Below are 24,161 nucleotides of genomic sequence, written 5' to 3'. Positions count from 1 at the left end.
AGAATGGAAAGGCAAACCCTAGAAAAGATGAAAAGGACCCTAAGCATCCAAGAGATCCTCCCCAGAGAGCACAATTAGGTTTGGCCGTTCTCCCCTGTCAAAAGAATGATTCTGAAATCGCAATAGGGGTATATATAGGTGAGGAGCGCGTCAAAAAATGGGCCCAAGTCCAGCGAGCCACCGCCGGGCAGTTTAAGTGTGTCGTCCGGCGGTTTGCCACCAATGCCTCAGAACCGCCCGGCGGTAATCGCTGCCGCCCGGCGGTTTCCCAAAAGCCTCCAAACTGCCCAACGCCCAAGCCAGTGTCTACTCCTCGTCCTAGACCGCCCGACGGTTTAAGTGTGCCACCGGGCGGTGCATCGACTCTTTAAAACTTCATTTTTCTGCTCTTTTCTTGAGTCAACGACCTGTATCTTCACTCCATTCTTTACTTTTCTCAAATTAGCTACAAAACAATGCAAAACAAGCATAAAATCGCTAAAAACAACTTTTGACTCCCTCGAGAATCATTTATTGAGTTTTGCTTGATTCTAAGCTCATTCTGAGTAGTAAAGGGTGTAATTTGGTCCCAATTGACATACGAAAATAACTGTTTTTCAACCTTCATTAGCAGGTTGACATAGAGGGTAGAGTGGAGGTGGAGGAAGTGGGTGGAGTAGATGTTGAGCAAGACGGTGCAATTGAGATGGACAGTGACGAAGAAGTAGAACTGCATAATGAGAAAGAAGTGCAAGTAGATATTGAGGATGAACCATATATTAGTGGTGATGACAACTTAGAGGAGGAAGGAGATTTGGGTATTGGTTTGAAAGACAGTGATGAAGAATACAGGCTCGAAGACAGTGGTAGGGGGTTGCCAGATGATGAATAGGAGTCTGATGTGCTCTTAACTCCAGAAAATAGTGGTAGTGAGAATGATGACAGTGCGACAGACCAAGTCGAGGTCCCTTTCCTACATATGGAAAAAAATTCAATGGCGGATTACAAATGAGAATTTGGTATTGTATTTAATGATAAGGATAAGTTTAAGGAAGCCATTAGAAGTTATGCTATTCATGTTGGGAGGGCTCCTAAGTTTGTAAAAAATGATAACCGTAGGGTGAGGGTGAGATGCATGGGTGGGCAAAAAAATTGTCCATGGGTAGCTTACTGTGGGTATTTGCCATCACGCAAGATTTGGCAGTTAAGGAAGATTGTTGATACTCATTCTTGCAGCAGGCAACTGAACATTAAAATGATGAATACTGAGTGGTTGAGTCATGAAATAAAAAAGTCTTTACATGAGAATCCTAGTATAAGGGTCCAAAACATACGTAATAAAGCATTAAGGAAATGGAACACCAATGTATCAATTTCAATAGCAAGAAGGGCAAAGTTAATGGCATCAAGTCAACGTGAAGGAGATTTTAAAGAACAGTTTAAAAGGATTTTTTGACTATGCACATGAGGTATTGAGATGTAACTCGGGGTCAACGATGAAGGTTAAAGTGAACACTGATAATGGTCAGTCCATCTTCGAAAGAATTTATGTTTGTTTGAAAGCATGTAAGGACAATTTTATGAGTTGCAGGCTCATCATCTGTTTAAATGGTTGTTTTTTGAAAGGTCTTTATAAGGGAGAGCTGCTTACTACTGTTGGTAGGGACCCAAATGAGCAAATGTTACCCCTTGCATATGCAGTAGTTGAAGTCGAAAATAAAGATAGTTGGATGTGGTTTTTGCAATTATTGGTTGAAGACCTTGGGAGTAATGAAATTTGTGGGGCGTGCACTTTGATGTCTGACCAACAAAAGGTACATGCACTACTTACATTATTTTATTCTTCGTACTTTATTAATCATGTATGTTTGATTAAAATATTGATGTCGTCAAGGGTTGATGTCAACTATCCAAGAGCGTTTGCCTAAGGCAGAACAAAGATTCTACATCAGACACCTTTATGCTAACTTTAGGAAAATGTTTATCGGTCAGATATTGAAGAATCTGATGTGGAGGGCTGCCACAAGCACGTACCCCCAGGCTTGGGAAAGAAAGATGTTGAATATCATAGCAGTGAATGAAGAAGCATATAAATACCTCATATCCATTCCCCAAGGAACATTGTTTCCCTTACATGCATATTTCAATGACTGATGTATGGTAACTCATTTTCTTCATTCTTGTGCAACAGGTTTTGGTCAAGATCTAGATTCACAACTTAAGCAATTTGTGATACCCTAGATAACAACATTAGTGAAGGTTTCAACAGTGTTATTGTTCATGCCAGAGTAAAACCCATAATCACCATGTTGAAGGATATTAGACTGTATTTGATGAAAAGATAGGCCACCAACATAACGAAGGTGGCATCTATGGATTTCGATGTTTGTCCAAAGTTCAAAAAGAGACTTATGAAGGAATCTAATTTGTCAAGATATTGGATCCCAAGGTAATATTGTTCTTGTGCCTTATTTATGTTCATATCCAATTGTTCATGTGCCTTATTTATGTTCATTTCTTTCAGCTGGTCTGCAAGAAGGATTTTTTAGGTTAGGCATGTTTCAGTCATTGGGAACAAGTCACAATGGACCTGGACAATCATGAATGTAGTTGTAGGAAGTGGATGATCAGTAGCATCTCATGTTGTCATGCAGTTGCAGCGATGAACTATTTAAATGTAGACCCAAAAACTTTTATACCAACTTGGTTCAGGAAATCCACATATGAAGAGACATATGCGTCCATCATTTATCATGTGAACAACCACCTCTTATGGGAAAAAGCAAGCTTCCCTGATGTACTGCCACCACTTAAGAGGAAGTTGTTTGGGAGGCCAAAGAAAAAAAGAAGATTGGAGCCATGAGAGCTAATTAAGGATGGGACTCAGATGAGTGTTGGTAGCCACAGAAAGAAATGTAGCATCTGCTTTGAATTGGGGCACAACAAAAAAGTCTACCCTTTGCGTCCAGCCATCATAGAACCAACAGAAGCAGCACAACCATCACACCCACAAAGTATAGAACCCCATGTACCATCTCAACCACCAAGTCCCAAATCCCCTCAGCCACCACAACCAACGCAAGATTCCATCCCAGATTCAAGTCCACCGATAGCAAGGAAAAAGTTAAATATTAGAAGAAAAGCTCCATAGATTTAACTCAAAATTTGGATGTATTTGGATCTATTTTGTACTCTTATTAAACACTTTAATTGTGTATTTTGTACTCTTATTAAGAACTTTAATTATGTATTTTGTAGTGCTATTAAGCACTTTAATTACATTTTTACCTTAAAGTTGTTGTGATATTATGTTGTGATATTTGGATGTAGTGATATTGTGTTATTATATTTGTTAGTATGTTCTATCAGGTTTCCTTAATATGTATGACACCCATATACGTTAGGGAGCGTCTTGCACAATTTTTTAGTAAAAAGGGGACCACATTTAAAATTTTTACACCATCATGGGGACTAAAACGAACTTTATTGCAATAACCCAGCTTGTTCACTCATATTACAACAACAACTAATATTACATGAACAAAACACCTAATATCAAGCTAAACACAACCACAATATGATAATGTTGAGCACAATAAGAACAAACACAACTCCAACTAAGAACTTTATCCTTCTCTGCAACTCTTTGACATTACTTTTGAGATCACATATCCTCTTGCTTTGTCTCAATATTTTACCATCTCTATCATCAGCGTTGTCTTTAGAACACCACTTGAAAAAATTATATGACATCCCACTTGTAAATTCACCCTATTATTCACCAAAAACACAAAAATGTGTGAACACATAAAATCCAATACACATAAAAGTGACTAGGGTACTCAAAAAACCTTGTAACGACGACATTCCCAAAATTTCCTCCCAGCATTCCTTTCAATTCTGGCAACTTTCGTCACAACAATATCACAACAATTACAAATAGGGGTTATCCCAACTCCCCTCGAAACAGCACCGTGAGAGGAATGCGAAAATCCTTTGTCCGTTGTCTTCGAACAAGAAGAACAAGAAGTCATTCCTAACCCTAACCCTTTGCTTTCAAATTTGGCAAACTGTAGAAAAAATCACCAACAACCCTAACCTTTGCTTTTAAATTTAGGGACAACAACCACGAATCACTTTGCTAACAGGATGATTCAGCAATTCAGTTTAACACGTCAACCAAAACTGTACAAGTCATCAAATTTTTGTCAGGGAGCAGCTCTGTCGTTAGTCTTTTTAACATCGTAAGCAAAAAGGATAACATGTACCGTTTTTGTGAAAAGTAGGATGTTAGTGAACTTTAGAGAAAAGGGAGGACAACTTTGAACATGCCCTACAAATGGAGGACCAAAGTAGGTATTGATAATGCTAAATATTACCATATTCTAAGCATCACTTTTGTAGCAAAATCAACTATTTTCTAAATTGTAACTTGCTTAATCCCCTTCTTTTTACTTGTTTTCTTAATAAGTGTGTTTTAGGCTACGTTGATGTAACTTCATCACTAATCCCATTATTTTGTAGCTAAAACTGTGCTTGGAAGAGTCTCCAATTTAAAGAGCTTAAACAGCCACAAAAGCAAGCAAAAAAGCAAATAAGGAGAGTTTTGGAATGTTGTCGTTGGGCTACCGCTTGAGCGCCATGTCTCTGGAATACTGTCGTTGGGGTACCGTTGGGCCACCGCTGGGCTCTCTGTCATTGGAATTTTTGGCGGTGGGCTGCCGCTTGAGCGGCAGTTGAGCTCTCTGCTCTCGGGAAGGCTACAGTTGTGTTGTCGTTAGGTTACCGCTTGAGGGGTGACAATGTCGATGTGGCAGATCTGGTCTATTTAGACCTAAAACGCGAAGAAAAAAGGGTCTTTGGTTCTTTGGAGGTGCGATTTCAGTGTTGGAGCTCATGGAGGGCGCAAGGAGCTTGTGGGAACATGTCCTCCTCTTCCTTTGGGTCTCCTTCTTCTTCCATCTTCCTTTTGTAAGCTCTAGTGTTCTCCATGGAAATGGAGAACCAGATCCATCTTGTTAGGGTTAGATGTAGCCTATGAACTCTTGTGTAATGAATGATTGATTTGTATTTATATATGCCTTTTTTTCTTTTACTAGTATTCTCTTTTCCGATCTTAAAGCTTGCATGTAATAGGGACGTTCATGACTTGATTTTGGGGTTTCATTGAGCCAGGGATGGGATATGAAATCTTGAACTGAAACAAGAGTCCTTGTGGGTCATTGAGCCAGGGATGGGATATGATTCACATGTTGTCTTAGATCCTAGTTCTTAATGCGGGTTTGCTTGTTGGATTTTCCAAGGGATTGGAGTTTGATAGGGAAAACCTAGGCTCTTTCACCTAAGGGATTAAGGCTAGAGTGTTTTAGTGGATTGACTTTAGTAAATTGATAGGGAGGAGATGAAATTGGTTATACACAAGAGTGAATTGGTGAAATCTAATCTTAACATTGACATTTCATTCCATTTCTAGTCTTTTCCATTTCTAAGTGTCTTCAATACCAAAGTCAAACATTGTAATTATTTGTGAATTTATCTTTTTGCACATATTCTTAAATGATGAGTTGTTCTTGAGTCTAGATGAGTTGTTAATCGCACAATTCTCTAGTATTACGAGTCTCTTGGGAAAATGATACCTGGTCTTACCGGTTTTATTACTTGAACGATTTGGTACACTTGTCAATGAGTTAACAGGTATTAAACCTTTTTTTATACCTATTAACCCAAGAACATGTATAGATTATTGATCTATATCGGTTAAATATTATACCAGGTATGGATTAATTTACATTCTTAATTTGTTTTTCCCACAATACTTTCTCTTCTATGTAAAAATTTATTCCGATTACCATTGTTCTTCGTTCGGTCATTGAAGTTGTTCGACGTTTGAAGTTGTTCCTCACATCTTCCATGTGAGATTCACTCACTTACAACATTCACATCTTCTTTGCCTTATTTTCTCTATCACACATTAAAGAGCATTTCTCATTATACGTTGTTAAGACTCCAACAAGTGTACCGAATCGTATCAAGTAATATAAATGGTAAGACCAAGTATCGTTTTCCCTAGAGACTCATTGGCCTAGATAGTCATGTGATTTGTTGATTATTTAAGACTTGAGAAATGAAAATCAGTGTTTATAATGCAAAACCAAAAATAAACATGAATGCAGTTGTTGATCAATTGACCAAAAGAATACATAGGTGAATGATAATGGATGAATTATGTTGTTGGGGTTTCCGACTTTATCCTACCCACTCTCATGTATTTACGAATTCAACTCCTTCATTAATGTCAATGTCACATTCTAATTTACCCTAAACCCGATGTCTCAGTGAAGAGAGCTTACTCCTAATTACTAGTTTATCATGTTTTGTCTCCCTAGTATTTTATCATGCATTACATTCGCACAGAAGCTTAAAGTCAATCGGTCCTCCTATCCCTATGTTTAGGTAATATTGCTCTCGAGAGAATTTTCCCAAGTCTAGATTTCCCCGTATGTGTTCATATCAACAAAATCAATGATCATGAAATTGAATGAGTTAAACAAAGCATGCATAGAGTGTAGAGGAAAAACCCTAATAATTAATAAAGTAAAGCATATATTATAAAGAATTAATTCAATACACGAGAGTTTCAAAGGATTACATCGTTTTCCCAACAACAATGGAGGTTTAGTTCACCATAGACATGGTGAAACTGGATGAAAATACTGAAAAGAATGAAACATAGAACCCTAGAAATTGTAGATTGGAGCTTCCGCATCCAAAATCCGCCTCCAAGGGGTGAAAAGAGTGTTTCTGCATCTCCTTCTATCAAAAGATAGTCTTTCTAAAAATCCTTAAATAGCTCATAAAAATAACAGGAAACTGGTCCGGCAATAACTTCACTGAAGAGGCTAGCACTCAGCAACAAAAGTGGCATGACTGCAACACTTGTTTTTTCCCTCAACGCAAATAATTGGAAGAAAGTTGAAAAATTAATTAGTGAAAGCTTTTCTGCTTTTATCGGAATCTAGTTTCGAACCAGGGCCTATGGGTTAGACTCACCAAGCTTCCACTACGTCACCCTGATTGTTGAAATGTGTTTTCCAAATTAACATAACAATTGTAAAATCATTTAAAGTTTACTTCCCCAAACGAACCTTTTACGAAAACGAATTGCAAAGTTGAGGTTGAATTATGATTTTTCTTTCTGCAATTTGAGGTTGAATTATGTCATATCCTTGATTCATTATGTTTTTTCTTAAATTTATGTTAGCTTATTTGGAGGAAATACCTTTTATTACCTTCCTGCAAGCACTTTTATTGAAAAGAATATGTAGCCAAACATGTTTTCTTAAATCTGTTATAGTACGATGAAGCGCCCAAAATACTTGATGGTAATCAGTTAACTCTGTTATAAAGCTGATAAGTATGCAGAAAAAGATGATCTTGTCTTTCAAGCCATCAGATAAAACAAAACCAAGTTTGAAGTGACTCCTACCCTATGTTTCTGTAAAACAGGTGGTTCAATTTCTTGAACGAGTCCATCATGCTCTGTTTGGGACATGTATACGTAGTTCTAAACTATATATATCCTCAATGTCACAAATTATCTTCTTTAGTTAGTTTCTGGTTATATTGGCATACTCAAATAAGGTCTCCATTAACTTTGGTATATCTCCTGATGTTCTAAAGTCACACGAGAGTTATTGCTTTGACACTTTAAAGATACATTGATGACTCCAACTCTGTAACCTTGTCTTTATACTTTTTTTTTTTAGAATTTATTTCATTTTCAAGGATAGTAAAAATTTGTTGAATGTTATTATTTACTTTGTATAACAAATAAATATAGAAATAGAAAGATGAATATGTGAACTTGTGATTATGATAACTCATTTATCAAGAGAATAATCAATTGTTGACATCCATAATGATATTCGCAATGTCAATGTCACTAGTCATTATAGTTGTCAAGATGAGTCACAATTCATAGGTCAACCCGGTCCACCAAGGGTTCGGGCCGAGTTGGATTTAAAAAATTGTATTTTTTTTATGTGGGTCAGATTTTAATCCGGTTCATTTAAATTCGGCTCATACGGGTTAAACCCGTGGTGAGCCGGGTTGGCCTACTAACCCACCTACCTAATTTTATTTTATTAAAATTTAATTTTAATTTAATAAAAAGATATTTATTTATTTATTTTGCTTGAAAAAATTATTTAAGTTCCTTATTTTCAAAATTTATTAAACACTTATGTTGGGAGCAAAATTTGGAAGTAAAATTTGTTTAAATTTGAATTATAGAAAGTTTGTAATTTTTTTATTTTAAAAAAATTATAATTAAGTGAGCTAGTAAGCCAATCCGTTTACCCACCAACTCATGGTGGGTCGGGCCGGGTTTAAATTTTTCTGACTCGCTAATAAATGAGCCGGATTGGATTGATTCACTAAGTAATAAACTCGTGGTGGGTGGATCTAGCCGGATTACCCGTTTTGAAAATTATACTAATTATAAGGTTTTTACTATATGAATGAGTGGCCAAGCGCCTCTGGGTCATGTTTTGAACGAGAACTTTGCTATTTAAAGTTATTGCGGGATAAACTAGTTAGATGCTGTTGTAGTTGATTTTTTTTTATTATTCAGTAAAAGTGTAAAATTAATTGAGTTGTAGCCAAATTAAAATTTTACTCCTCTTGCATCATATCAAATAAATAAGCGTCTTTTATTTCTTCATATTATATATCAATTATTATATACCAATTATCAAATAAACATAAGAAGAAAATCAACTTATATTTATTTCTATAAGATGGAGCATTGTCTGATATTTTAACATGTGTACATGTTTTCTATTATTTCTTTTTTGTTTTTATTTTAGAGTTTTACTAATAGGTGTTGTTTCTTGTCTGTGTAGGCAAACTGAAAATGTATACAAGAAGAAGATTGAGAAAAGAGTTGCTTTTCCATATGTATATCAGTAAACATATAGTCTGCCATTTCTCTCCACTAGACAGTGATGAGGCACTGTTGGAACGTGATATATTGAAAATGTAAGATTTTTAGAGCATGAATTTGTGATGTGTAGTTGGAAAATGGAGTATGTGGTTTTTGTTATTATTTGGAAGTTGATGGCTGTTTCTTTGGTTGGTGTAGTGATATGTAAGCATTAAAATACTACTGCAGAGGTGGCCTTGAGGCTTGTCGGGGTAGGAAAGACGGTAATCAATTGTGACTAGTTTTTATCATTGTAGTTGCATCTTTGTATTTGGATTTTACTAACATGTTGCTTTTCTTTAGTACCTTTCGGTGATAGTTGTAAATTCAATTGATATGTAAGCATTAAAATTGGAGAGAAATTAGTTTGTTTCATGTGTATTCTTTGAAGGAATTTCATTACTCTATTACGTGCCTTGTTGATTTTGATCTAAATAATGCAACTGTCATGAGCTATGGATAAACTCCGATGAAGCTTAATTGTCATAGTTACACTGATAGAGGTCATTTATGGTTTTTCTCCCTTGGACTTTCCAATTGAGTACATTGTTCAGCTTTGGAACTCATCTCCACTGTAGTACGGAATAAAAAGTTATTTTTTCGCACAGGTTATAATTTGTATAAAAATGAGACTCTTTTACCTCTTTCCAGAATATCAGACGTAAAATATCAGACTGTTATAAACGGAATCGGTGTAAAAAGTTAAACTTTTACACCAGTTCTAAAACATGTATAAAAAACGAAAACTTTTTATACTCTTGCTTCTATATCTACTCCAAATATAAAAAAAGGTTAAAACCACTTACTCGTCCCTGTTTTGGTAAGGTCTTTCCATTTTGGTCCCGTTCTTATAAAACTTCCCAATTGGGTCCTCAAAACGGCTAATTTGAAACAATCCAGCCCCTACCGTTAAAAATTGTTAACGGCCGTTTAAATTTGATGACTTGGCATTATAAATAAATTTTATATTAGAAATTATTAATGAATATAGATTTTATAGAAGGGTAAAGTGGGAACTTTCTTCTTCCTCCTTCCCAGAACCTGAATTCATCTTCTTCCCAAATAACATCACCCAACAGTACTACCAAACATTAAAATATCAGATCTACAAACTCTAATCTTCTCAAGATCACAAACCTACCCAGATCCCAAAAATTCAAAACCCTAAGATTTAAAGGAAAAAAGCTCAAATCTATTATCGGAAGAACTCGGTGATTTGGGTCTGCGGAAGAAGAAGAAAAATGGAAAACAGAGGAGACCATCTTGTTCTTCCTGTGGTTATTTTCGTAACTGCGTGCGTAGCGTTCTCTTGGAAATGATGTTGTTGGGCGAGTTTTGTCATATGGTCTTTTCAATTATTCGCTGCTTTGGGTCTTGATTTGTTTGGTTTTATCTTGTTGAGTTGTGATGAAGGACATTTTGGGAGTGAGTTTGGAATTTGCATTGTTTGTGCGTTATTTTGAGTCTGGACCATTGGGTGTTTTTGTTACGCAGGCTGTTAGATAAGAATAAGAAATGGTGAAAATTTGCTGCATCGGAGTTGGTTATGTTGGTGGGCCAACCATGGCTGTGATTGCCGTGAAGTGTCCTGAGATCAAGGTGGTAGTGGTGGATATCGCCGCTCCACGAATCAATGCGTGGAACAACGATCACCTTCCCATATATGAAAAAGCTCAGATCTATTCTCGCTTGATGATCTTGATGACATTCTAGTCCACCCATCTGTCGCACAAAAATCAGAAGTGGGAGAAGAAGACACATTGAATGTTCAGTTGTTTAGATCCATAGATGGTGGTGCTGCTTTGGCTTTCCCCAAGTCCTGAATGAAGAATTAGGGTTTCAGAGGAAGAAGAAAATCTTTCTTATTCCGAGTTTTCCCTTCTATTACACGAATATTCATTAAAAAAATTTAATATAAAATTCATTTATAATGCCATATATGCACATATTTAACACCGTTACTCAATTTTAACGGCAAGGGTTAATTTCAACGAAATTGGTACTTTTAAGGACCCAATTAGGAAGTTTTATAAGAACGAGACCAAAATGGGAAGACCTTACGAAAACAGGGACGCCTAAGTGGTTTTAACCTATAAAAAAACTGTTTTTAACCGGTATAAAAAACTTTTTTTTTGACCTAGTGAACTTTGTAATTTTAAATTTCTAACATCAAATATATAACAATTTGAAATTAATCTGAAATTAATCCATAGAACCGTTATTGAAGCTAATTACTCAACCTAATTAGATGAAGACTGAACTGAAGCACTCTCTTTTCCTCCTTTCCCTCTGCTTGTTCACTTGTGTTATGTCTTGACAAAGACAAGCCATGTGTTGTTGTCATGTTACTGCAATTATGGCTATGAATGAAACAGGTAATAAATGGAAGAATACTATAAGCAATATGTGTGTGAATAGAATGCTATTATGTAATTACTAATAGTTTTATTTAAAGGCTGGAAAGGTGGCTAACTTTGGGATTATAAACATGTTATAACTATTGTGCTGTAATGCAAAGTATTAGATGATTAAAGGATCAATGTTTATGTTTCAATTGTTGTAAATTTGATTGGTTTTCGAGTGTTAAAGTTAATGCCGGCAGTGTAGGTTGAATTAGTATTATTATATACATGAACATGGTAAGATAAGGTAAAAGGTGTAGGGGTTAAAGTTTCAAAGTGGAGGTACCATGTGAAATTGATTTGTTACGTGTTATCATGTTAGTTTAGATATTAAACATGATAATAGTTGAATGAATATGGTGGTTTAACCCTAGAGAGGTTAATTGTGGACGTTAAGAACCCGTGTCTTCAAAATAGAGAGTGACCACTTCAATCACAAAATATGGGTTACTTTCATCTAGTAGTTGTTGCAGCTGGTTAAATTGTTCATCTAAAAAACCCTTTTTGAAGAAAACAAAGACACCCCCACATTGAGATATAACAAAGTAAACTAAACATCAGATAACCCAATAAACATAAGTCGTGAACCTTTTTTTTGAAGGTATTTTTTTAGCAGATTGGTAGATATTATCTCCATCTTTATCTCTTTTTGTTGTACTATTATTTTCTCAAAAGGTTATGGCTGTTAACCATGGATTATAGTTGTCGATAATACTAATTTTTTTAGATATCTAATAATGATTTTTCTACTTGAATAATTTTTCTTCAAATTTCTTTTTTTTTTAAATAAAATAAACTCTTTAAATAAAAATAACAAACTATATATCTTTTATTTAAAACAGTTAACCACAGTATATTTTTCCTAATTAGTAAAATTTCTAAAGTCTCACATTCTTTCACCAAAAACAATTTTCATCCCAAAAATTTACTTACAAAAGGTATCATCTTATATTTTCTTATGATAAGACCTAGTTAAACAAACACAACAATAAATTCTTACTTTAAAAATATGCACAACAATTATTATATATATTAATATACACCACACTTACACATAAAACAAATAATAAAAGAAATAAAGATATATTATGCACACAAGATTAAAACACATGATCACCAATCCATGACAAGGAGCTTTAATCAACTCTCTTACCTTCACTTCTATAATAATTATTTTTCTTATTTTAAATAGCAACTCTCATGTCTACCACATTTTCTAGATATCTAATTTTCCTGGATCTTATAGAGATTATTTTTATCATTTTCTCTTCACTTTTTTTTTTTTACATAAGAATAAAATGTACCATGATATTTAAACAAAAAACAAAGTCATGCTTTAATGAATTCATATTTGATTTTTTTTTTCATTTTTGCTTGTTATACCAAGTTCGTGGAATCATTCTTATGACAAAATGAATAAATAAATAAGGCAATAAACATTATTTTGAAGCATTTATTTGATTTGCATAGCATGAAATTGTTATAATACATCGTTTCTTCATCACTTTCCATCATACATGTTGTCCATAAAGAATCATCTACATAAATCAAAGTTTGATTTTTATCTTTCAAAAGTTGTAACTCAGGAAAATATTTTGACATGCAAATAAATTTGTCCAAAAAAATAAAAAATATAATAAAATACTGTGTTTGGAGATTTATTTTCAAACATTGAGGCAATTTCCTTTTTATTAATTTGTTTCAAAAAATCATTAGACAAGGGACACTATTTTCATTCTTCATGGACATCATCTTTATTTCCTACCATATATACTCCACTTTGAATTTAAACCTCGACCAATCTTCTCCTATCATCATTCATTGCCCTTATTTTGAAATCTAAATTGGGAAAGTTATGTTTGTTTGTCATCCATACTTTAAGGATAATGATATTTAGACAACATTTTTTTTACAACATTTAAACATTGATTACGTGTCGATTGATCAAAAATTACTCCACAATAATGTTTATGATTATTATTATTGATTGTAGAGTAATTTTTGACCAATCAAAGATTGACACGTAATCAATGTTTAAATGTTGTCAAAAAATTGTTGTCTAGATATCATTATCCATACTTTAAACACTTTTAAGGACATTACGCGATTTAATGTGTATTATTCAAATAATATTTTAAAACCAATGTTAAGCTAAACATTTTTTAAATAAATTGACCAGACAAACAAATTATAATTTTTTTTAAGAAGAAGATGATTCCATGAACTAAAAAAAATGGAAATTAATTGGTATGAATTTTCAAACATATACATAACAAAAAAAAATACACTTTTTTGCATTATTACATAAATAATACGGCTTCTAAGTGGCCAACAAAGAAAAACAAAACATTTATTTCTCTAACATTGCCTAAGTCATATTTGCACAGCTCAATCCATTTGATCCATCTAGTGTGACATTCAAGCCCAATTTCATCGAGTCCAATTCAAACTAGTTTTATTTTCTAGACTTGGAAAATAAAAAAAAAATTATCAAATTTTTAAAATAAAAAAATTTCAAAACAAAAAAAAAATAAAAATGAAAAAACTTAATTTTTGAAGATTTTCATTGTTCATTGTCATAACAAAGAACAATTTTAGAGCCCATAGACCCAATTGTCATACATGGTTTTCTTCGAGCTCAATTTCTCAAAAAAACAAATAATGCAATAAGAAGAAAATTAAAAAAAAAAAAAGTTCTCAACAAGTTTTATAATTTTTACTTCAAAAAAAAAAACAAACATAAAAGGAAAAATATCACATTTTGAGTAAATTCTTGTCGTACCTTTTTTAGGTCGAATATTCTAAATAACCTATAGCATTTTCTGTTGAGATATGTGTGTGTGCATTACTTGAAAACATTTATCCTCCCGTATTCCCAAAATAAAGGATTGATCCTAACAAACACTAACACTACCCACAATAATAAACACAAATCCTTAAACTGGAGCACATTTGTCTTGCCTAAGTTATTCTCATCTATCCTAGTTGGGAGATACCTGAATATGTCAAGACAAATAAAATACATTTCAAAAGTTTAAAAAAAAACAACACATGTTGAGGTCATTTAGTATTTTCACAAAGTTAATCTCTTGAAGATAAAACAATCAGAATTTGAAATGATGTGTGGTCATCCTTCTTTATCTAAAAAGTATAAAAAAAATTCATTGCTATCGCATTTGAGCCAAAATAAATCAATTCTTTTTCAAAAAAAAATTACAAGCAAGGGTTATCATCATAATAAAAGTTACCTTAATATGCACACAAAAAGCTTTGAGTGATCAAATGAAAAGAATGCATCAAGAAAGGAAAAAAGCAAAAAAATAAAATCATGAAGTGATGACAAATGAAGAATGAAATTTTGAAAAAGTAAAGTTTTCAAAAGTTTTGACAAATAGCTTATGTGATGCCTAGATAGTAACTTGTGTTTCAAATAAGCCACAAACATTTGGGCCTTTATATCCTTCTTTTAATATGTTTCAACCCTAGCTACTTTACAAGCCTAATAAAAGTTTGCACATATTGAATAATGGTTGTTCAAATTTTCATAAAGCTTAATTTTGTGATAAGGCAAAATGATCAACAATGTAGTTGTTAAATAATGATGAATGAATGAAACACAAACCAAATAAAAAAGAAGTGATCTCTTAGGAAGAGGAGGGAACTTCCTATTAACTGCTAAAAACATGCAAAAGAAAATCAAACTAATTTGGGCAATCCTTTTCAACCAATCCTTTCCATATTCATTCCCTATCTTGAACAAAACTCATGCCCAAAAACTAGGGCAGGAATTTTTTGCCTTAGCATTCAAGGATCCATATCCCCATACTAATTTCCCCAAATACCAAACTAGGACATCTTTTTTGGGTATCTCATATTTCACATTAATATACACATATTATATCTCCTTTGAAAAGTATACGAAGAATGACATGTCCACATGGCTATCCTAATCTCCTTAAATATTTACTGCTTTTGACTTTCCTATGAATTCAAGCATGCATATACAAATGTTTCAAAAGAAAAAGTCAAGCACATGAGCACTATTTTGAATATCCAACTTCAGAATTTGTGACATCCATTATTTCAAAAAAAAAATGTAAGACATGCATGAATTTAATTATTTCAAAGAAAACAAATTGACTCCAAAAAATAAAATAATAAAACAAAAAAAAAATCAATCAAAGCCAAGGCATAAAAAGTTTCAAAAAGTCAAAACACATGTTTGCATAGTATTGCATCATGCATGCACAAAAATCATAAATAATTATCAGCATAAACAACCATCATGTACATATCTTTGTTAATGTTAAAAAAAGGTACTCTATTTGGAACTATTTTCATGAATGATTATCAAATCTCTATCCTTCAAAAATACAAAAAGATCAACATACATCTAGGTTTCATCTTTCAAGCAAGTCAGGTTTTCTCTTACATATTGGGGTTCCGACACATTGATCCCTACACCAAGTTTCCAACATCTTGTTTCTCTCTCATATTGGGGTTTCAACACCCTGATCCTTGCACAAAGGTTCTGACACCTTATTTTTCTTGCATATGGGGACTTTCGACACCTTGGTCACTACTAAAATTTTGACAACTTGTCTCTTTTCTCCTTAAATCAGATCCTCTCATTGGGAATCATCATTTAATTCTTTTAAAAAAAAAGTATATCCAAGATTTCTATAAAAAATTACAAAAAATATTCAAAAATTTATAAATTTCAAAAATTCAAAATCTAGAAGATCAAGCTTGTTTTAAATTTCATATTAGACTTATGCAAGGCAACGATTGAACTTGAGGTTAATACACCCTTTGTGAGGTTCGTACACCTCAATTCTTTATTTGTAGGGTTAGAACACCCTTTATGAGGTTCGTAAACCTCAATTCTTTATCTATGGGGTTAGTACACCCTTCGTGAGGTTCATACACCTCAATTCTTTACCTATAGGGTTAATACATCTTTTGTAAGGTTCGTACACCTCAATTATTTATCTATAGGGTTAAAACACCATTCTTGAGGTTCATACACCTTAATTCTTTTTCTATGGGTTAGTACACCCTTCGTGAAATTTATACACCTCAATTCTTTATCTATAGGGTTAATACACCCTTCGCGAGGTTCGTACACCTTAGTGCTTTATCTATAAGGGTTAGTACACCCTTCACGAGGTTTGTACTCCCTAGTTCCTTAATTCATAGGGTTGATACGTCATTTAAGAGGTTTGTACACCTTGATTCTTTATTTGTAGGGTAAGTGATAATGTTAATTCTTTCCATTATTTGAGCTTCATTTTTGTGACAAAATCAGCTCTCATATAGCTTATTACTTGCTTAAATTCTCACTTTTATATTCCTTTGTAAATACTCTTATTTTAAGCTACAATTATGTAATTATAACTCTAATCCCCTTTTTTGTATCTATTTTAGAGTTAGGAAGATCCTCTAGCAAATCAAAGAACTTTGGTAACCCAAAGAAGTAAGAAGATGCAAAAAAAAGGAGATTTTGAAGCCCAGGTGGTGATGAGCGCGACCTCCTAGTGTTGAGCGGAGCCATTAAGTGCCACAATTACAGAGAACATCCAAAGGCCTTAGCATTGAGCACCCCTACCACCACTAAGCACCATAATTACAAAGAACACCTAAGGCTGAAGACAAGCGTTGAGCGGCAGAGCCTTGGCACTAAGCGATGCCTATGTTGATGTGTCAAAATAAGCTTATTTATTCATGTTCTCTCAAAGGAAATAATGTCTTTGGTGGCTTAGAGGTACGACCATGTTGTTTGGAGCTCATGGAGACTGCTTGAGGCTTATGGGAACATCCTCTTCTTCCTTCTTGTGTCTCCTTCTTTTTTTCATCTTGCATTTTGTAAGCTTAAGGCCCTCCATGGAAATGGAAAGTCAAACCCATCTTGTTACGATATTTGTAGCCATTGAACTCTCATGAACTTTGTAAACACTTTGATTATATACATGTCTCTTCCATTAAATGTTAATTTCTTAGTTTTACTCCTAAATGCTTTGATTATATACATGTCTACTTTTTCATTTAAATGCTCATGTCAAACTTACTAAGTTACTCAAACCCAATCCCTTGGTAGAGAAAGCCTATATTTACTCATTAAATCCCAATCCCTTAGTAACCTTACAAGTTCATCTACATTAAGACTAGAGGTTTAAGACGACTAGAGGTTTAAGACAACTAAAGGTCCAAGCTCCACCCCTAGACATTATTTCCTTTAGGTGTTTAGTCCAGTTCAAGGTTCACACAATATTTCCCCATATCAAGCAAACCAAAGAATCATGCTATGGTTGATAAAGTCACAACAAGCTTTGAGAGAAGGAAATAAACACTCATAATAAATGAAAGAAGCTTATATTCATTCAAAACAAGTGCATTTACAAGAGAGTTTTGTAGTTACATCATTCCCCAACAAAATAAACTTAGCTCTCCATAGTCATGAAGAGCTTGAGCTTACAATGTAAGAAAATGGAAGAGATGGAGACCCAAGGAGGAAGAAAGGAGAGTTCTGACTGCTCAAAACCAACTCCCAAAGGTCCAAAAGGGTGTTTACAAGCTTTAGCCGCCAAGAAGATGGCACCCTCGTTGCATGGAAGCCTTAAATAGGTCTAGGGTGCCACATCAGCAAAAGTCGCGCCCAACCCCCTCTTTTGGGGCGCCTAGGCGTGAGGGTTGTTCAAGGACAGCGAGTCAAAGGGCGCCCAGGCGCTAGGTTTTGGCTGAATCTGTGAATTGAATGGCGCCCAACCCCCTTCTGGGCGCCCAAGTGTGAAGTTTGCAGTGAACTGCGAATTAAAAGGGGCTAAGCCCCCCTCCTGAGGCGCCCAAGCGCAGGAAATATTCATGATCCTTCAAGAACACTTGCTTTTGTAGCTTTTCCTGGGCTCCCACTCTTGGTAGTTTAAATGTTCTTCCAAAGCACACAAATTTCCTACAAAACTTTTGGAATTAGTGTGAAAACTCGTATGTGTAACCTAAGCTAAACTTATTCACAAAGTTAGATAAAAGAGAGGATTGCACGTGTTTGAAGCTTCAATAGAGTTGATTTGGTGAGAAAATAACACCACAGATAATGGTAAGAATTACCATTATCAGTAACATAGATTTTCAAACTCAATTTTCTTCTTAAAAAACATAAAAACTATGAAATTATAAAAAATGATTTTTCAGCATTTTTAAATGTATGAGCACTCGTGAGATTGTCTACATCCTCTTAGTACTACTGAATACATTTTTTAAAAAAAATAATTGAATAATATTTTTAAAGGTATAAGTACTTGTTTGATCGTCTATATCATTTTAATACTTAAAACTCTTTTATCAAAATAATTAAATAATATTTTAAACGTATGAGTACTCGTGTGATCTTTTGCATCATTCTAATGATTAATCCCTTCAATTTCCTCAACCATGTTAAAATATAAAAATATAAAATCTTTAAAAATAAAAATATAGTTTATCCATCACTTATTTTTTTTTTGTTTGTAAGATCGTGCACATCGTAGGATATCTTTTTTAAAAAATATAATTCAAATATATATATATATATATATATATATATATATATATAATTCTCAAAAATAAAAAATATCAATATTCTCAATGAAAAAGGGTTAGAACTATACGTAATTCCTGATTTTACATCATGAATAGAGATACGTAGGAGAAATGTTCGTCCTTGTCAGATTCATTTTCCAAAAATCCAAAATAATCCATAATAATTTCCAAACAAATTTTCGAAAAGTTTTTCCATATAAAGAATTACTTAACCGTGATTTCTCATTTCTAATAAGAATAGGTAGGAGTAAGGTCAATTCTTGTCAGACCCATAAAATTTTAAAAAAAAATGTTTCTTTATAGCATTATTTTTGGGGAAAATTAAACATTTTGAAAGTCACATCAACTTCATACATTTAATTAATCGTACTGTCTTTGAATAGACAATGTAGGATGCTAATACCGTTTCTATACATAATCGACTCCCGGACCTAAAATTTGATTCTTATAGACCGCATCTTATTTTATGGTTTTCCATATTTTTTTTCAAAATGAATTGTGGTGGTGATTCCAAAATTTAATTTTTTACATATGTTTTTTTTTTCGGTTTGTTGTCTCGTAATCTGATTGCGAGAAAAATAGATACTAAAATTTATTTTTGGTCATTGATTGACAATGGTCATGAATTGAGAAAATTTTTTAAAAGCAGTGTAAAATGAAGTTATAGGTTTTTTTAAGTAGTTAAAATATTGTAGATTTGAATAACAAAACCATATCTAAGACAAAACGAGAGTATCAAAAGCACAACCTATCCATTCTTCTGAGTCTCACTTATCGTGTTGTATTTTAGAACTTGAATTATATCTTTAGGTAACCATAATCTTCTACACATTTTTGCCTCTTTCGGTGATCTTGTTGGTCAATTTGTCTACCCATGTCCTCAATCAGGTCATGCATTTCATCTCCCACCCTAACAATCCTTTATGAGAGATTAACTAACACCTTAATATGATGTTTCGTGCCACCGTTATAAATAGCATTGAGCATAATGTCATCCTCTTTCAATTTATATCATTTAAAGCAATAAGTAATGTCAAGAAGAACACTTTTTTCTTCTTCCTCTAAAGCTTCAAACTAAGTTTAATCAACTTGTTCCATTTTGAAAGCTTTCCATGTAAGCAACTGAAGAGCATCTTTGTTCAATGTCTTGACCTTATATGTTCTTTTGACCTGATGAGATGCAAGTGATTGTGTATATCGAGTTGTGATAATGATCTTGCTGCCAGGACCGAACCAATCAGAGCTTCCACACAGTGCTTGCACTAGTAAAAAATTAAGTTTTTACAACGCACATTATGCCACGGTTCACCAGAAACCGCAACATAATGCTGCGCGGTGACATTTTTGAAAATAAATCGAACTCATAGACTGCAGTTGCACTAAGAACCGCGGCCTATTCCCCAGTCAAACTTTTGCATTTGATGCCACGTCATAAAAACAATAACTGCTGGGGGAATAGGCCGCGATTGTTCTGAGAACCGCGGCCTATTCCCCCTGCAAATTCTGAAATTCCCCATCAGTCAGCCCTGCAATAAATTTGCAGGGGAATAGGCCGTGGTTCTTAGAACAATCGTGGCCTATTCCCCGTGCAAATTCTGACATTCCCCATCAGTCTGCCCTGCAATAAATTTGCAGGGGAATAGTAACAAGTATCCTTATATCAAAGTTAATTTTTGATTTCAGGTATATGTTTGGGATCAGTAACAACTTGGGGCGCTCTGATGATTATGGATTCATTGATCCCCAATCCATTCACGAATCAAATGATTTTGATCAAATCAACACAAATCTCATAAGAAGTTTTGCAAGCAGCAAGAAAATATATTTTTTGCCTTATATATCTGGGTAAGTGAACTTTGTTAACATAATAAAGTTACATATGTGATTTTAAAATATAATAGTTAAGTTATTACGAATTTCAGGCGCCATTTGCAGCTTCTTGTTATTTCTATGAATGAGAGCTATGCTTTGTGGTTCTGCTCATTGCATAGTCCTCCTCCCACACATCTCAGACAATTAGTTGATTGGTAAGAACCTCAATGTTTGGACTTTCTTTTTTATATAAATGAATGCTAAAACTTTTTTTTATATATATATAGTTCTATTCCAGCAAGTATGGTGATGGTTGAGAGATCAATTGCTAACAGTAGAAAGATTGCATGGATTTCTCTCAAGGTTTGACATATGCTAAAGCTATACTTTCTTATAGTTGTTTGGTTTTAATGTTTTTCACTAACTATTTACAACTGTGATGATATATTGCAGTGTAACAGACAGAATGGGTCATATGAGTGCATATACTATGTAATGTATTGGATGACCCATATTATTTGTTCTCATATCACAAGAGGCTGAGAAACGGTAATATTTAAATCTAACAAATTTTTATTTTCTCCAAAATTTGGAATTCATATACACTTATTAATATCAATTGTTTTGTACAGAAATTCAAGACTACTACATCAGTTCCTGAGAAGCCAATTTCATTCATGAGGAAAGCTGCTGCAAAATATTTAGTTAGATTATATAATAGATCATAGTTATTAGATTTAAACATTGTATTTTATTAGATTGTATTTTATTAGACTTTGTACTTTATGTGATGTTAAAATACATTTGAATATGTGTTTGATTTGTTGAAATTGAATTTGAACATGTGTTTGATATGCAGGTTTGTTTTTGTGGTAGTGGATATCACAAAAACGGACCTGATATTTAAAAAAATTGCAGGAGAATATGTCACGGTTGTTTCCACAACCGCGGTAGAAAGTATGTCATTTTTTTAATTTTTTTAAAAAAAGACTTTTGGCCGCGGTTATGGCATGAACTACGGTCTATTCCTGGTCTTTTACCGCGGTTTGAACCGCGACCTATAGTGGAACAACTTTTTTTTTAAAAAGAAAGGGGTTTTGGCCGCGGTTATGGCATGAACCGTGATCTATTCCTGGTCTTTTACAGTGGTTCGAACCGTGGCCTATAGTGGAACAATTTTATTTTTAAAAGAAGGGTTTTGACTACGGTTCCTATTGCAACCGCGGTCTATTCGCAGACCTTTTGATCGTGGTTCCAACCGCGGCCTATAGTCACAGACTTTTTACCGCGCCTGAATATGTCGCGGTTCGTAAACCGCGACGTATAGGGAAAAATAACTACGGTCGTTTCCCTTCGTTACACTAGTGTTGTAACTGCTCGCATTTGTCAACATCATCAAGAATCAAGAGAACCTTCTTTCTCTGCAACCTTTGTTGTATCATTGAAATTCCTTTATGTTCACTTGCTAAGTTGATGTCCTTCTTTCCAATTATTTTTGAAAGAAGGATGCTTTAGAGGTCTTCCAGCCCATGTCTGTTTGATTTCTCTCTCACATTTCAAAGAAAATATTAACAATCAAAACTGACTGCAATCAATTATAAACTGCCAGAGTGAGTGTTGTTTTTCCTACCCCACACATTCTATGGATCCCTATCACTATTTTGACACTGCAAAAAAATAAATACCAGCACCATGAAGAAATAAACTTAAATTTAGGAGTTATCAAATAATTCTTAAGAGTAGTACTGTTTATTACATTTGGAAAAAAAAGTCAAAACGTTACTCTGTCATGTTTAACAGTCATTATAGGAAATTATTTGTAATAATTAGGAGCATTATTCAAATGAAAGTTTCTCCACACTTGTTAACGATATGTTATCTATTTTGATTAAACATTTGCATTTGAAACTTTCAAAACACTTAGATGCACCGACTTCTGCAAAGAAAAAAGAAAGAAAGAAGAATTGAATGAATAATATTACAGTGGATTTATCAATTTACAAGATAGGAAAAATGCACTCAATTAACTTGCCTGCATTAAGTTTGTCAACTCAATTGTCGAAATACTACTGTAGGGTAACTTGCATATGGCAAGTTCCTTTGGATGAAAATCAGATAGTAAACAATTTGACGGATATCTCCACCATTCAAGCACTCTCAAATTATCTCGGAGATATTCTGGACCTTTGGAAAAACTACCATGTCTAATAATAAGTGTTTTGAGGTTTTTGATAACGGTTGAAAATACTGTTATCTGTGATGTAATTTTGATACTAAATGCACCATTTTCTGCTTAGAAACTTGCTTTGAATCATGTTTTTCTATTAAGTTGTGTGAATAAGAGAGTTGAAGTTGAATTTGATGAGTTTATGACTAATTTCCCTTGTTTTGGTAGGAAATGAGACAAATACGGAAAGCAGAGCTGAAGTGCCAAGGAGATGAAGCTCAGAAAGGCTTGGAAAAGCACCAGAGGTGAGAGAAGCACGAAGCTTGGACACCCTTTTAGGGGGCTTAAGCGTTGAAGAGTGCAGCCCACCGCTCGGACGCCTCTTCGGGGTGCTTAAGCATCGAATCCACGAAGCTTGGGTGCCATTTTGGAGGCTTGAGCATTAGGAACCACCGCGCTCACCACCCGGGCACCCTAAATAGGGCGCTTGAGTGCCAACGTCATGGGCCAGACTTTTTTTTGTTCTGTTTTTTGCTCTATTTAAAGGACCCAGGCGCCCTAGGTTTTGTATCTTTGGCAGGAGGAGCGCAGCTGGTCACTCTTTCACTCTCTGTAGGCGAATTTGGATGCGGAAGCTTCCATCTCCAATTTTTAAGGTTTTTCTATCTCATTCTTCTCCATTGTTCACCTAGTTTCTCCATGTCTGTGGGGAACTAAACTCTATTTGTTGTTAAGGGATGATGTAACTTTGTGAACTCTCAGGGATTAATAATATATGTTTTGTTAGAGTGATTCATCTGTTTCAACGCTTGTTGTGTTTAACTCATTCACTAACATGCTTTATGAATTGCATGACTGTCGGGAAATTCCTTACAATTCAGGTTTTTGTTGAATTACTCCCAAGAGTAATATTTCTCAGGGATGAGGGTATGAGTCTTGGTTGTCTTAAGCTCTTGATCTTCACATCTTATTACTAGGAATGCTAGGAATTGTATGAACTAGTAATTAGGGACAAGCTTACTCGTCGAGGGATCGGGTTTAAGTAATTTAGTGAGTGACGTTAACATTAATGCATAAAGAAGAATTCTTATATACATTAAAGGAAACTTGGTGAAATCTATCCCCAACAACATACTTATCTCATATTAAACAACATTCATTCATCATTGTGCTACTCTGCTATTAATCAAACTTGGATTCATGTTTAATTTTCTGTTTTGCATTTGAAACCAATAATCTCGTT

General features: G+C 34.1%; 1 pseudogene; it reads right to left on the bottom strand.

Annotated features, from left to right (window-relative positions):
• Positions 1–20,013: 20,013 nt before the first annotated feature.
• LOC111241412 lies at positions 20,014–22,542 on the bottom strand (annotated as a pseudogene).
• Between the last annotated feature and the right edge of the window lie 1,619 nt (positions 22,543–24,161).

Source organism: Vigna radiata, chromosome 1 (genome assembly GCF_000741045.1).
Source record: "Vigna radiata var. radiata cultivar VC1973A chromosome 1, Vradiata_ver6, whole genome shotgun sequence".
NCBI lineage: Eukaryota > Viridiplantae > Streptophyta > Magnoliopsida > Fabales > Fabaceae > Vigna > Vigna radiata.
Note: the sequence above shows the minus strand (reverse complement) of the source record. Positions and strands in the feature narration are given on the sequence as shown.